The sequence below is a fragment of the Leptonychotes weddellii genome, chromosome 11 (genome assembly GCF_054177405.1).
Source record: "Leptonychotes weddellii isolate Sample4059 chromosome 11, ASM5417740v2, whole genome shotgun sequence".
NCBI lineage: Eukaryota > Metazoa > Chordata > Mammalia > Carnivora > Phocidae > Leptonychotes > Leptonychotes weddellii.
In genome coordinates this window covers 35,967,576-35,978,299 of record NC_138379.1, presented here as the reverse complement: position 1 = coordinate 35,978,299, position 10,724 = coordinate 35,967,576, and the positions used below count along the sequence as shown (strand labels likewise).

The following is a 10,724-nucleotide window of genomic DNA, read 5'->3' as shown; positions in this document are numbered from 1 at the left end:
GCATGTTCATGCATTCACACACACACACACACACAATTTGGCGCAAATGCAAATTTAAAAGGTGATTAAGGAAATGTGCAGTTTGGTTCTGCAAGCATCTCAGGGGGCAAGGAAAATGATAAATGCTCATTTCAGGGCTCTGGATGGCAACCACTACCCACTTCAACGGTGTCATTCAGACATCACCATGACAACCAGGGAAAGGCTTCCTTCCTCTGTGGCAAAGACAATAGAAATTTTAATTAAGGCTTATTCATTTTTTTGGTCTGACCAATGGAAGAAAAACATCAACAAAAATGTTACCCAGAAACACACGACCAGGAACACTTTCAGAATTCAAAAATACTTCTGAGGCTTTCCACTGAGTCACATGATCTGCATCCCCAAAGCCCCCCCCCACCCCTTCAACAACTCAAATTTTATAGATCTCATAAATCCAGACACATCTAGATCTTTTATCAAACATTATAAAACTAGGTAAACACTCCAATTTAATTTTCTGACGATGACTGAGAACAGGATTTTAGTCATTTTTATTTTAGTCATAAAACTCAAAAGGTCTGGCATATTTCCATAAAGTACTTCCAATAAACTCTGAGAGGACCCAAGATTAGACGAGTGTTCAGTGGCCTTAACATTTGTTTTGTTCCACTGGGTGACTCTGGGTCAGTAACTTAACCTCTCTGAGGTTTAGTTTCGTCATCTGGAGGAGAGAAGTAACGCTGGCTGCCTCAGAGCATGGATAGAAGCAATGGTGACCGTAACACAGCAGCATGTGGCCGAGTAGGTAGTGGGCTATCAGTAAAAGGCAGCGAGTATTACTACGACTCTGCCTTATTTTGCCCTGGAAGAATTAAGAAGGTCCTGTTCCCTCTTCTAGGAAATGTCTCAGGCATGTGTTGGCTCCTCCCCCTTCTCACAGGCCTGAATCCCAACGTTCATCTTCTCTCACCTGGACTACTGCAACAGCCTCCTCAGTGACCTTCCTGCTTCCAGACACCGCTCTCTTGGGTCCACTGTCTTCATGGCCACCCAACCAATATTCGAAAATCCAGAACTGTGCTGGTCACTTGGCTCTGGATGAACCTCTGACAAAGCATTCATGGAGAAAACTATGGCTTTACTGAAAAATATTTTAAAAGGCCTGAGTGAAAGGAGAACTAGAAAACCCCAATGTTGTAAAGACATTGATTCTTTCCTAAATTAATCTATAAATTCAGTGTGACACCAATCAAGGTCCCACAGGGTTTGGATGGATCTTCACAAACCCATCTTAAATCTAAGTTAAAGAGCAAAAGGACAAGAATGGCCAAGAACATCTCATCATTGTAGAAAATTCTACTGGGGAGTGTTATACTAAACAATTTTTTGTTTCAATGGGTTTTATTTTGGAGAAATGTGTTCAAAATAGACAAATTTAACACAAAAATAGGGAGGCAGGGAGAAAATATGTTAATAAAAGTACTGACAGGTGGCCTCCGACTGGAGGTGGAGAAAACTGGGTAACTTTCTCTGCCAACCAGTGTAGGAATCAAGCCAGGGAAAGGGGATGCAAAGAAGAAAAGCAGACTGAGAAAGATGTAATGATCTTTATCAAAGACCTAATGTGTCTGCAGCACCGTGCTGTTTTCCATATGATTTCCATTTCATACTCATTGTGAGGATGTAAGGTAGATAGCATTATTTCTATTAAAGATTAGGAAAACCTGGGGATGCCTGGGTGGCTCAGTCGGTTAAGCGTCTGCCTTCGGTTCAGGTCATGATCCCAGGGTTCTGGGATTGAGTCCCACATCAGGCTCCTTACTCAGTGGGGAGTGTCGTTCTCCCTTTGCCTCTGCCCCTCCCCCTGCTTGTGCTCATTTTCTCTCTTTCTCACTCTCTTTCTCTGACAAATAAATAAATAAAAATTTTTTTAAAAAATACAGATTAGGAAAACCTTAAGAAAAGTAAGTGATTTGCCCAAAGGCAAAGACCCCTTGAGAGTGGCAGAGTGAGGAGCCGAACCTTGCTCTTTGGGATTTCTCTTTCTACCATACTTGTGAGCTGTTTCAGGCTTGTTCTTAGCAGTCTCAGGTATCAGCAGGGAGACAGGGAGCCCAGGTGCACAAGAAAAGTGCTGGCAGGCTCGCAGGGTGAAGCGTGGGGAGAGACCCCTAGCAGACATATACTGCCCCAACTCTCTCTCCCCCTTTTACCTGGAAGGCACCTGGACCTTACTTACAGAAAGACACATGAGGCACACAATAAATGAGAAGGTCTCGGAGCCAGAGAAATCCAGGTCGTGCTCCAAGTTGCCAACTTACTGTGTAATGGGGAAACAACTCTCCACATTTTAAGCCTCTCTGGGGTTGTAAATCCTCAGCCTTACCCTGACTTCCTGACAGCATATTCTGCCCTCAAACATACAGTTGGATCTCGATAAATTTCGCTTCACTTATCCATAAATCCTGTTTAAAAGAAAAAGCATATTCATGGTCCAGCTGGCCCTTAGCTCAGGTGGAAAGGAAGGGGCCACAGTGAATTCCCCTTCTGTGCAGGCCTTATAACTTTCATGAGGTATTTTACTGGGTTACAAGTAGACTCTGAAATGCCAGCATCAGCAGTTATACTTGGATAAATAAAATGGAACAAATGACCTAAGGGCACAGAGACCCCACTACATTTCTTCCTTTTACTTACATTCAATTTGACATGACTATCTATCACCACCGCCATCCGCCCAGATTCTTTTCCTTGTTAAAAAAAAAAAAAGTTGGGGTGCGTGGGTGGCTCAGTCGTTAAGCGTCTGCCTTAGGCTCAGGTCATGATCCCAGAGTCCTGGGATCGAGCCCCACATCGGGCTCCCTGCTCGGCGGGAAGCCTGCTTCTCCCTCTCCCACTCCCCCTGCTTGTGTTCCCTCTCTCGCTGTGTCTCTCCCTGTCAAATAAATAAAATCTTTAAAAAAAAAAAAAGTCATGTACAAAATTGTACACAAGATTGTGATCATTAAGAACTTGGTGGTCTTTGGTGAGACTCAAAGGGTAAGTAAAAAATGAGAGGGTAAAAGGCAGGCGGCTTCCAGGAGTGACTGGATTCTGACACCAGCTCAATGCAGAGACTAACACTTGTGATACCTCTTTTCTTCCCCAAAAATCTCTATTCTAGGACAAAAATTCTCAAACTAGTTCAAGTGGTACAACATGTGGAAGTCATAATGTTCTTTTTGCATAACCCAATGGAATACATATTTTATGACATAATTTATTTTTGGTTCCCTACTTATAAAAATACACACCCCTTAAAGAAAAATCGAAAAACCTAGAAAAATAGACAACTGAGAAAAAAAAAATCACCTCTAAGTCCACGGACCAGATTCTAGCGAGAACAAACTAATATAACCCAAAAGTCTCAGAGAATTAGATGGGATTTATGTACTATTCCTTAAATTCCACCATTAGCAATTTATTTGGATAAGCATTGTCCTTTCTAGCTTTTCTTTTTTTGTTGTTGATAACAACTTAATTGAGACATAATTCACATGCCAAACAATTCATCCCTTTAAAGTATATAATGCAGTGGCTTTTATATAGTCAGAGCTGTACAACCATAACCCCAATCAATTTTAGAACATTTTCCTCACCCTAAAAAGAAACTCCATAGCCTTTAGCTGTCATTCACCTTCCAGCTCTATTTTCTATCTCTATAGGTTTCTCTATTCCGAACACTTCATAGAAATGGAATCATACACTGTCATCTTCTATAACAGGCTTATAAAGTTCATCCTTATAGCATGTACCTCACTTTTTTATTGCCAAGTAATAAATATTCCATAATATGGATGTACCCCATTTCATTTATCCACTATCAGCTAATGGATATTTGAGTTATTTCCACTTAGGAGATATTATGAATAATACCGCTTTGAATACTCACATATGAGTTTTTATGTGGACATGTGTTTTCATTTAATTTCATTTCTCTTATGTACCTAGGAGTGGGATTTGTGAATCATATGGTAACTCTATGTTTAGCCTTCTGAGGACCGGCAAACTGGTTTCCAACACAGCTGCATATTCCCACCAGCAATGTATTAGTATTCCAATTCTTCTACATTCTTACCAGCACTTTTTTAAAAAATTTATTTTAGAGAGAGAAAGAGAGAGAGCAGGGGGAGGGGCAGAGGAAGAGGGAGGGAGAGAATCTTGAGCAGATGCCCCCCTGAGCAGGGAGCCCGACGCAGGGCTCAGTATCACGACCCTGAGATCATGACCTGAGCCAAAACCAACAGTCAGTCGCTCAACCAACTGAGCCACCCAGGGGCCCCTCTTACCAGCACTTTTCAATTATCTTTTTATTTTTTTCTAAAAGATTTTATTTATTTATTTAATTGACAGAGAGAGAGAGAGACAGTGTGAGAGGGAACACAGGCAGGGGAGTGGGAGAGGGAGTAGCAGGCTTCCCATGGAGCGGGGAGCCTGATGTGGGGCTCGATCCCAGACTCTGGGATCATGACCTAAGGCGAAGGCAGTCGCTTTAACCAACTGAGCCACCCAGGCGCCCTTAATTATCTTTTTAAATAGGTGTGTGTGTGTGTGTGTGTGTGAGAAGTAGTATCTCATATGGCTTTGATTTGCATATCCTTGATGGCTAATGATGTTGAGCATCTTTTCCCATGTTTACTGGCCATTTGTTTGTGTATCTTCTTTTGGCCCAGCTCTTTTAAACTGCAAGAACCTCTGGACAGGGATACTGCTTGAATTCAAATGTTACTTATTCGCTGAGCAATCTTGGGTAAGTCACTTAACTTTTCCTAGCTTCAGGTTCCTTACCTGTATTACTACTCAGTACCTAACAGAGGATGTGAGAATTGATATAATGCGTGTAAAGGACTTATTACACAGCTGGGCACTCAGTAAAGGATCAGCAAGTGACAGCGAGTATTATGAACAAGAGACATGATCATTAACACTTCACATTCCATTGACTCTTGGAAGCAGTTCTTCCCATAAGGTGAGAGTCACGTCTAGGACAGAGAACCTGGGAAGAGGAGGTAAGAGAAGTTCAAAAGAAGGAGAGAAAACGAAAAAGAAAACAGTTACTAGTGGACCACTTTCAGAGTCTTGTTTTAGGAATCACTGCCAAAGGCTGGCTTTGATCCTGTTCTCCCACCCTTTCAATAATGATAAAAAAAAATACCTAATTTACAGTATTAAACCCATTTCTATTTAGAAAAGCGAGTTTCCCGTTACTGCCATTGAACCCTGACTGAAACAGGCAGGCAGGCTTAGTCATGACTTACATCACTATGGCCTTGCAAAACTGCAGGACATAGAACATTAGGTGATCAATAAGCAAAGTAAACCAAACAGACTGAGTACGTGAATAAATGGACAAACAGAGAATGTGTTTGGGATATATGCTCAGCTGGGTGACTGAGGACTCCTTCCCCAAAAGGCCCTGGAAAAGGCTGAGAAACAGCACCTAAGACCCTGCAGCCAAGCTTCTCACTGCCCATTCATGGCCCATCACCACTGCACAGATATCTACATTGGAATATTTTTCAGCTCTTTATTGCCAACACTCAGGAATGACAGATTCTAGAGAATGCTGCTTTCCTTTATCTCTTGAAGTCATGAGGGAGAAGGTGAAAAGGCCTCCACTTACGCTTTTGGGTGTATAAATAGCTCACAGTGTAAAGAAAAGGGGAGTCAGTGGTTCCAAATTCAAAATAAAGACAGGCTGTTCTGACAAGGTCCAAATTACAGAGTGCTCCAGGCACAAACACAGAGAGACACTTTTCAGAGAAATTCTATTTTCCTATTCAATTCCAAAAAAGAGAGTCAAGCCAAGAAAACCCTCACAGCCTTCCACAAATGGATTTGGTTTCAGCAGCCATTTGGGGCAGCGTGCATTCAGACAACAAACCGCCCCTTAGGCTTCTGTCCTTGCCATGTTCCCTTACTTCCAACAGGAGAAGCACCACTTCCACTGGGTTCCCCAACATGGTGCAAAGACAGAGCAAGCCCAACATTCCTGCTGTACAGTTCTGAAAACCACCATCTCCCCCCAGTATCCTTCATGGGCCCAACTGCAGAGCCCTCTCAAAGACCTGGAAGCTCTCAGAGCACGATAGGTTTGGACTTTACAGTCCATTTGGGGGGACCCTCTTTACAGGCCTGCAACCGTAAAGCATTCTCTATTCCTTCATGTTATCATTTATTCAGTCATCTGCAGAACACAGCTTCACGCACATCTCCTGATTCACTAAGCACAAACAACTGTTGAGCACCTGCTGTATACTGATCCACTAGGAATACGGTTGCTCCAAGCATCAGACTGTTTCAGGGTCAACACTTCTAAATGCTTTATTTCCCAAGTTGTTCATTATGGTATTATTTGAACAGAAAAAAAAAAACAACAACAAAAAACAAAACTGGAAATTACCCAATTGTCGAACCATAAGGAAGGGAATGGTTAAACAAAATATGGTGTTTCTATTTGATAGAATACTGCCTGGCCATTAAAAGCAAAATCCATGAAGAATCTAAGGTTAGTAAGTGCTTATGTTAAATGAAAACCAAGCAGGACCCACAGACAGATATAAAATATAATCTCAACTATGTTTATGAAATGCAAAGAATAAATACTGGATAAAAATAGGCCAGAATTTTAATTCTAAGATTATGAACAATATCTTCTCGGCATACTTCTCTGAATATTCCTGCTCACTGTAGAAAATTTAGAAAATAAATAAAAGCATAAAAAATAAAAATAAGTCACTTGTAACATGTCACCACTGTTACCAATTTGGTATTTTGCTGTCTGCTTACGTAAGACTAAAAATTCACAAATACAGTTTACATATGTTGCTTGCAAAATTTTAAAAAATCGTTAAAATGGGAAGGAATAAGAAATCTTTAGACAAATGAAAATAATGTTAACTGAAAGAGTCAAAAATCGTATATACAAGATGACTAAAAGCATATATATAAAGACTTATTTTTCACTGCTTTGTACTGTCCAATTTGTGCTGTGTTATGTATACCTGTTTAAAACACATGAAAATGATTATTCTCCCATCTCCATCAAACATCCAGAAAAAATACATTAAGATGAAATGAAATGAATGCCTTTCCCCCCTCTTCTCTATCATTCAATTTTGGAAGTAATGTAGTTACATTACCTTGATGATGAAAAAAAATTTTTTTAATTCTGTGCTTTCCTCACAGTCACCATAATCCAAAGTATCTAGTAGCAACTTCCCTTTAAACAACCACGTCCCCCCATGGGGCGCCTGGGTGGCTCAGTCGTTAAGCGTCTGCTTCGGCTCAGGTCATGATCCCAGGGTCCTGGGATCGAGCCCCACATCGGGCTCCCTGCTCAGAGGGAAGCCTGCTTCTCCTTCTCCCACTCCCCCTGCTTGTGTTCCCTCTCTCGCTGTGTCTGTCTCTGTCAAACAAATAAATAAAATCTTTAAAAAAAAAAAAAAAAAAAAAACCACATCCCCCAGGCAGCCTTCTTTGCTGCAGAGCCCCAGGCTACAAGCAGGATGGATCCCTCAGGTGAGTATCTGCAGGGAGGGCTCTGCAGGAGGTCCCACTCCATGCCTGTGAGCACTTCCTCCAGAGGGGGCAGGGAAGTAGAAACACATCCATACATGATGTCATGAAGGTTAAGGCTGGGCAAGAAGGCCTTTGAAATGACTGGCAAGGGAGATTAGTTTGCTTCTTTTCCCCCCGCTGTCCCTGTATTTCATTCCCTTGAACATTCTTCCCCAGGCTCCCACTCCCCCTCCTCTGGAACCTGCTATCATTAGTTTCACAATCCCACCTAAACCGTGAGTTTATAAACACTTTCAAAAGGAAGTGTTTCATTTAACACTGTCAAAAAAAAAAAAAAAAAAAGTCGTGAGACAGGAATCACCTCCACTTTCTAGTTGAGGAAGATGAGGCTCTGGAGGGTTAAGGGAGCCATGTAGCCAAAAGCCAGGCCTTAGTCTCTAAAGCTGTGCCTCCCTTGACAGCAGGCCTCTAGGTTCCCAAGTCAGGGACAGTTCTTCTCATTTAGGCTGTTGGCACAGCCTGAGAGGACACGGCTGGGGAAGGTGGTGGCCTAGCAAGCTGGGTGCCACCCAGCGGGGATAGCCCTAGAGGCTCAAACAGGCCATTTGACAAACAGCACATCCTGAAGGCATTGACCCCGGCTGGAGAGGACAATCAGCTGCTGGGATTTACAATAACCGCCCGCATGGGAGTCGGGAACTACAGACCAGGAGCAAGCCTCGTCAGGATTCGTACATTGGAGGGGTTTAAATCTCAGCTCCCTCTCCTACTCTGTGACCGTGAATTAGTTACTTAACTGGTTTCCTCACTTACAAAACAGAAATAGTTATCGTGCCCTCTTTGTAGAGTTTTTGGGCAGATCAACTGTGGTGTGTTCATTGTGGTAAACACTTCACACACACAGGCATACAGTCAGCACTCAAAAGACAGCAGCAAGTATGAATAATACTAATAATTAATATTAGCAGTGATGATGATGTAAGAGTACATCACAGCGGGAGTAAATGATAGCCAAGAGACGGCGTTCAAGGTTACTGAAGAAACAAAAGGACCTTCAGTTTCTCAGTCTTTTTCCTCTTCAGTGTGTTCACAAAGACACGGGAGCCCCTTCATGTTTGGTGCCTTTTCCCCTCAAGATGTCCTGCTATAAAGAATCAGTGAAAATCATGTCATGTACTGTGTGAATTCTGATGAATTTCCATCCATAAATTACTGAACAGAAAGAGACGATTTCACAAGACCAACAAGGCAACATCTAAAGTCAAACAGAAGGCAGCCGTAGCATGGTGGATATGGAGTGGGGCCTGCTCCCCCCGCACCAGCCGAGGCAGCAGCGGGAACATGCGTAAGTAGCGCCCCTAGAGTCTCAGCACCCGGAAAGCGTGGGCAGTAATCAAACTCTGCCGCCATGACACCTCCGATGTGCTCCCCCTCTGGGCTCAGTTTCCTTGACTGCAGAATTAGTGCTGGACGAGCTGAGCTTTGCTGTGCGGAAGAGCTCAGAGACCTTTAATCTCCAAGCTCATCTGCATGTACCTCTGCAGCCCCGTGCAGGCTTCGCAGCCCGCATTCCAGCCTCGCACACCCGTCACCATGCACCTCTGTGGCTGCTAGCAATGAGGGAGAAAGAAGGTGACACTGGTTTTGATTTTCAAAAAATATCTGACAGCCCTTCAGAAATCTCACCATAAAAAGAAACCATCTCACCAATCACAGATAATAAACTAACAACAAATCTTGCAGAGACAGTGACCCAAAAGACATATCGCGACGGCCACCAAGAAAGAGAAATTTAAAGTGAGAGAGGGGAAGATCAACGTTAGGGGCAGAAAGATGACAGGGGTAATATACTTGGCCAAATACAAGTCTAGATTTGCTGTTCTGCACTTTTAAATTTGAAAAAACCTTCAAGTGTTGGTAATTAGACTTGAATCTATCATCGCCACTTAATATATGAGTAATGTTTTATAAACACTAACACATTCAAGGTGTCACTTAAGTCTCATTCACAACAAACACTTCTTTCTATCATAATCAGATGAGGAAAGGGGCTTAAGGTTGAACGACTTGCCCAAGATCCCACAGCTGGGAAGGGCAGGGCTGACAGGCAAACCGTGGCCTGGAGTCCAAATTCAGTGGTCTTTCCAGGTTTATTTATGCCTTCCTTCTGCAAGCCAAAATGGAGAGGAGGAGAGAGCTTATAACCAGCGTGATTTTCACTTACGTGTGTAACCCAGACCAGCAGCCAAGTTGGGGAGAAGCCAACAATGCAAATTTTAAAAGTGAAGTCCCTAAACATGAAAATAAATGCCTTAGGATGCCATTAGGGAACATCCCTGACACACAGATTCTGCCGCTAAAGCAATGGGGTGATTTTGCCCCCCAGGGGATATGTGGCAATTTCTCGAGACATTTTTGGTTGTCACACCCGGGGAACGTTACCGGTATTCAGGGGGTAGAAGCAAGAGATGTTGCTGAACATCCTACGATGCACAGGACAGCCCCCCACCACAAAAGAATCATCTGGTCCAAAACAGATGATGGATGACACTCTCCATCTTAGCAAACGAGGGGAATAGAAAGATAAACTACACTTTCAAAGAACAAAGCTCTTTACATCTATGAGGAGGTATTAACATTCTGGAATTGTCTTTGGGTTCTTCCAGGCTTGGCTCCAGCCCTGATTCACTGTGTGATCCCAGGCAAGTCACTTGACCAATCTGTGTCCTATTTCCCCTGTAAAACAAGGTGGGAGGTGGGGGAGGAACATTTTTTAACAAAGTGATTCTCAAACATTTCTATACCTGATAATGGCCTGGGATTCTGGCTAAAATGCAAAATTCTTAGATTTCATTTCAGAGGGTCTTCATGTTTAACAAGCACTTCAGGGGAATCTCTTATAGTTAGTTAGTACAATCTGAATAGCGTGAGAACAATTTTTAAAAATGAAATAAAGTGGGGCGCCTGGGTGGCTCGGTTGGTTAAGCGACTGCCTTCGGCTCAGGTCATGATCCTGGAGTCCCGGGATCAAGTCCCACATCGGGCTTCCTGCTCAGTGGGGAGTCTGCTTCTCCCTCTGACCCTCCTCCCTCTCATGCTCTCTGTCTCTCATTCTCTCTCTCTCAAATAAATAAAAAAAAATAAAATAAAATCTTAAAAAAAAAAAGAAATAAAGTGTGTGT

The 10,724-nt window shown here is 42.7% G+C and overlaps 1 protein-coding gene across 5 annotated transcripts in view; it reads right to left on the bottom strand.

Annotated features, from left to right (window-relative positions):
• Window positions 1-10,724, bottom strand: part of PLEKHA7 (pleckstrin homology domain containing A7) — a 208,825-nt gene that overhangs the window by 109,122 nt on the left and 88,979 nt on the right. The window lies entirely within an intron of this gene.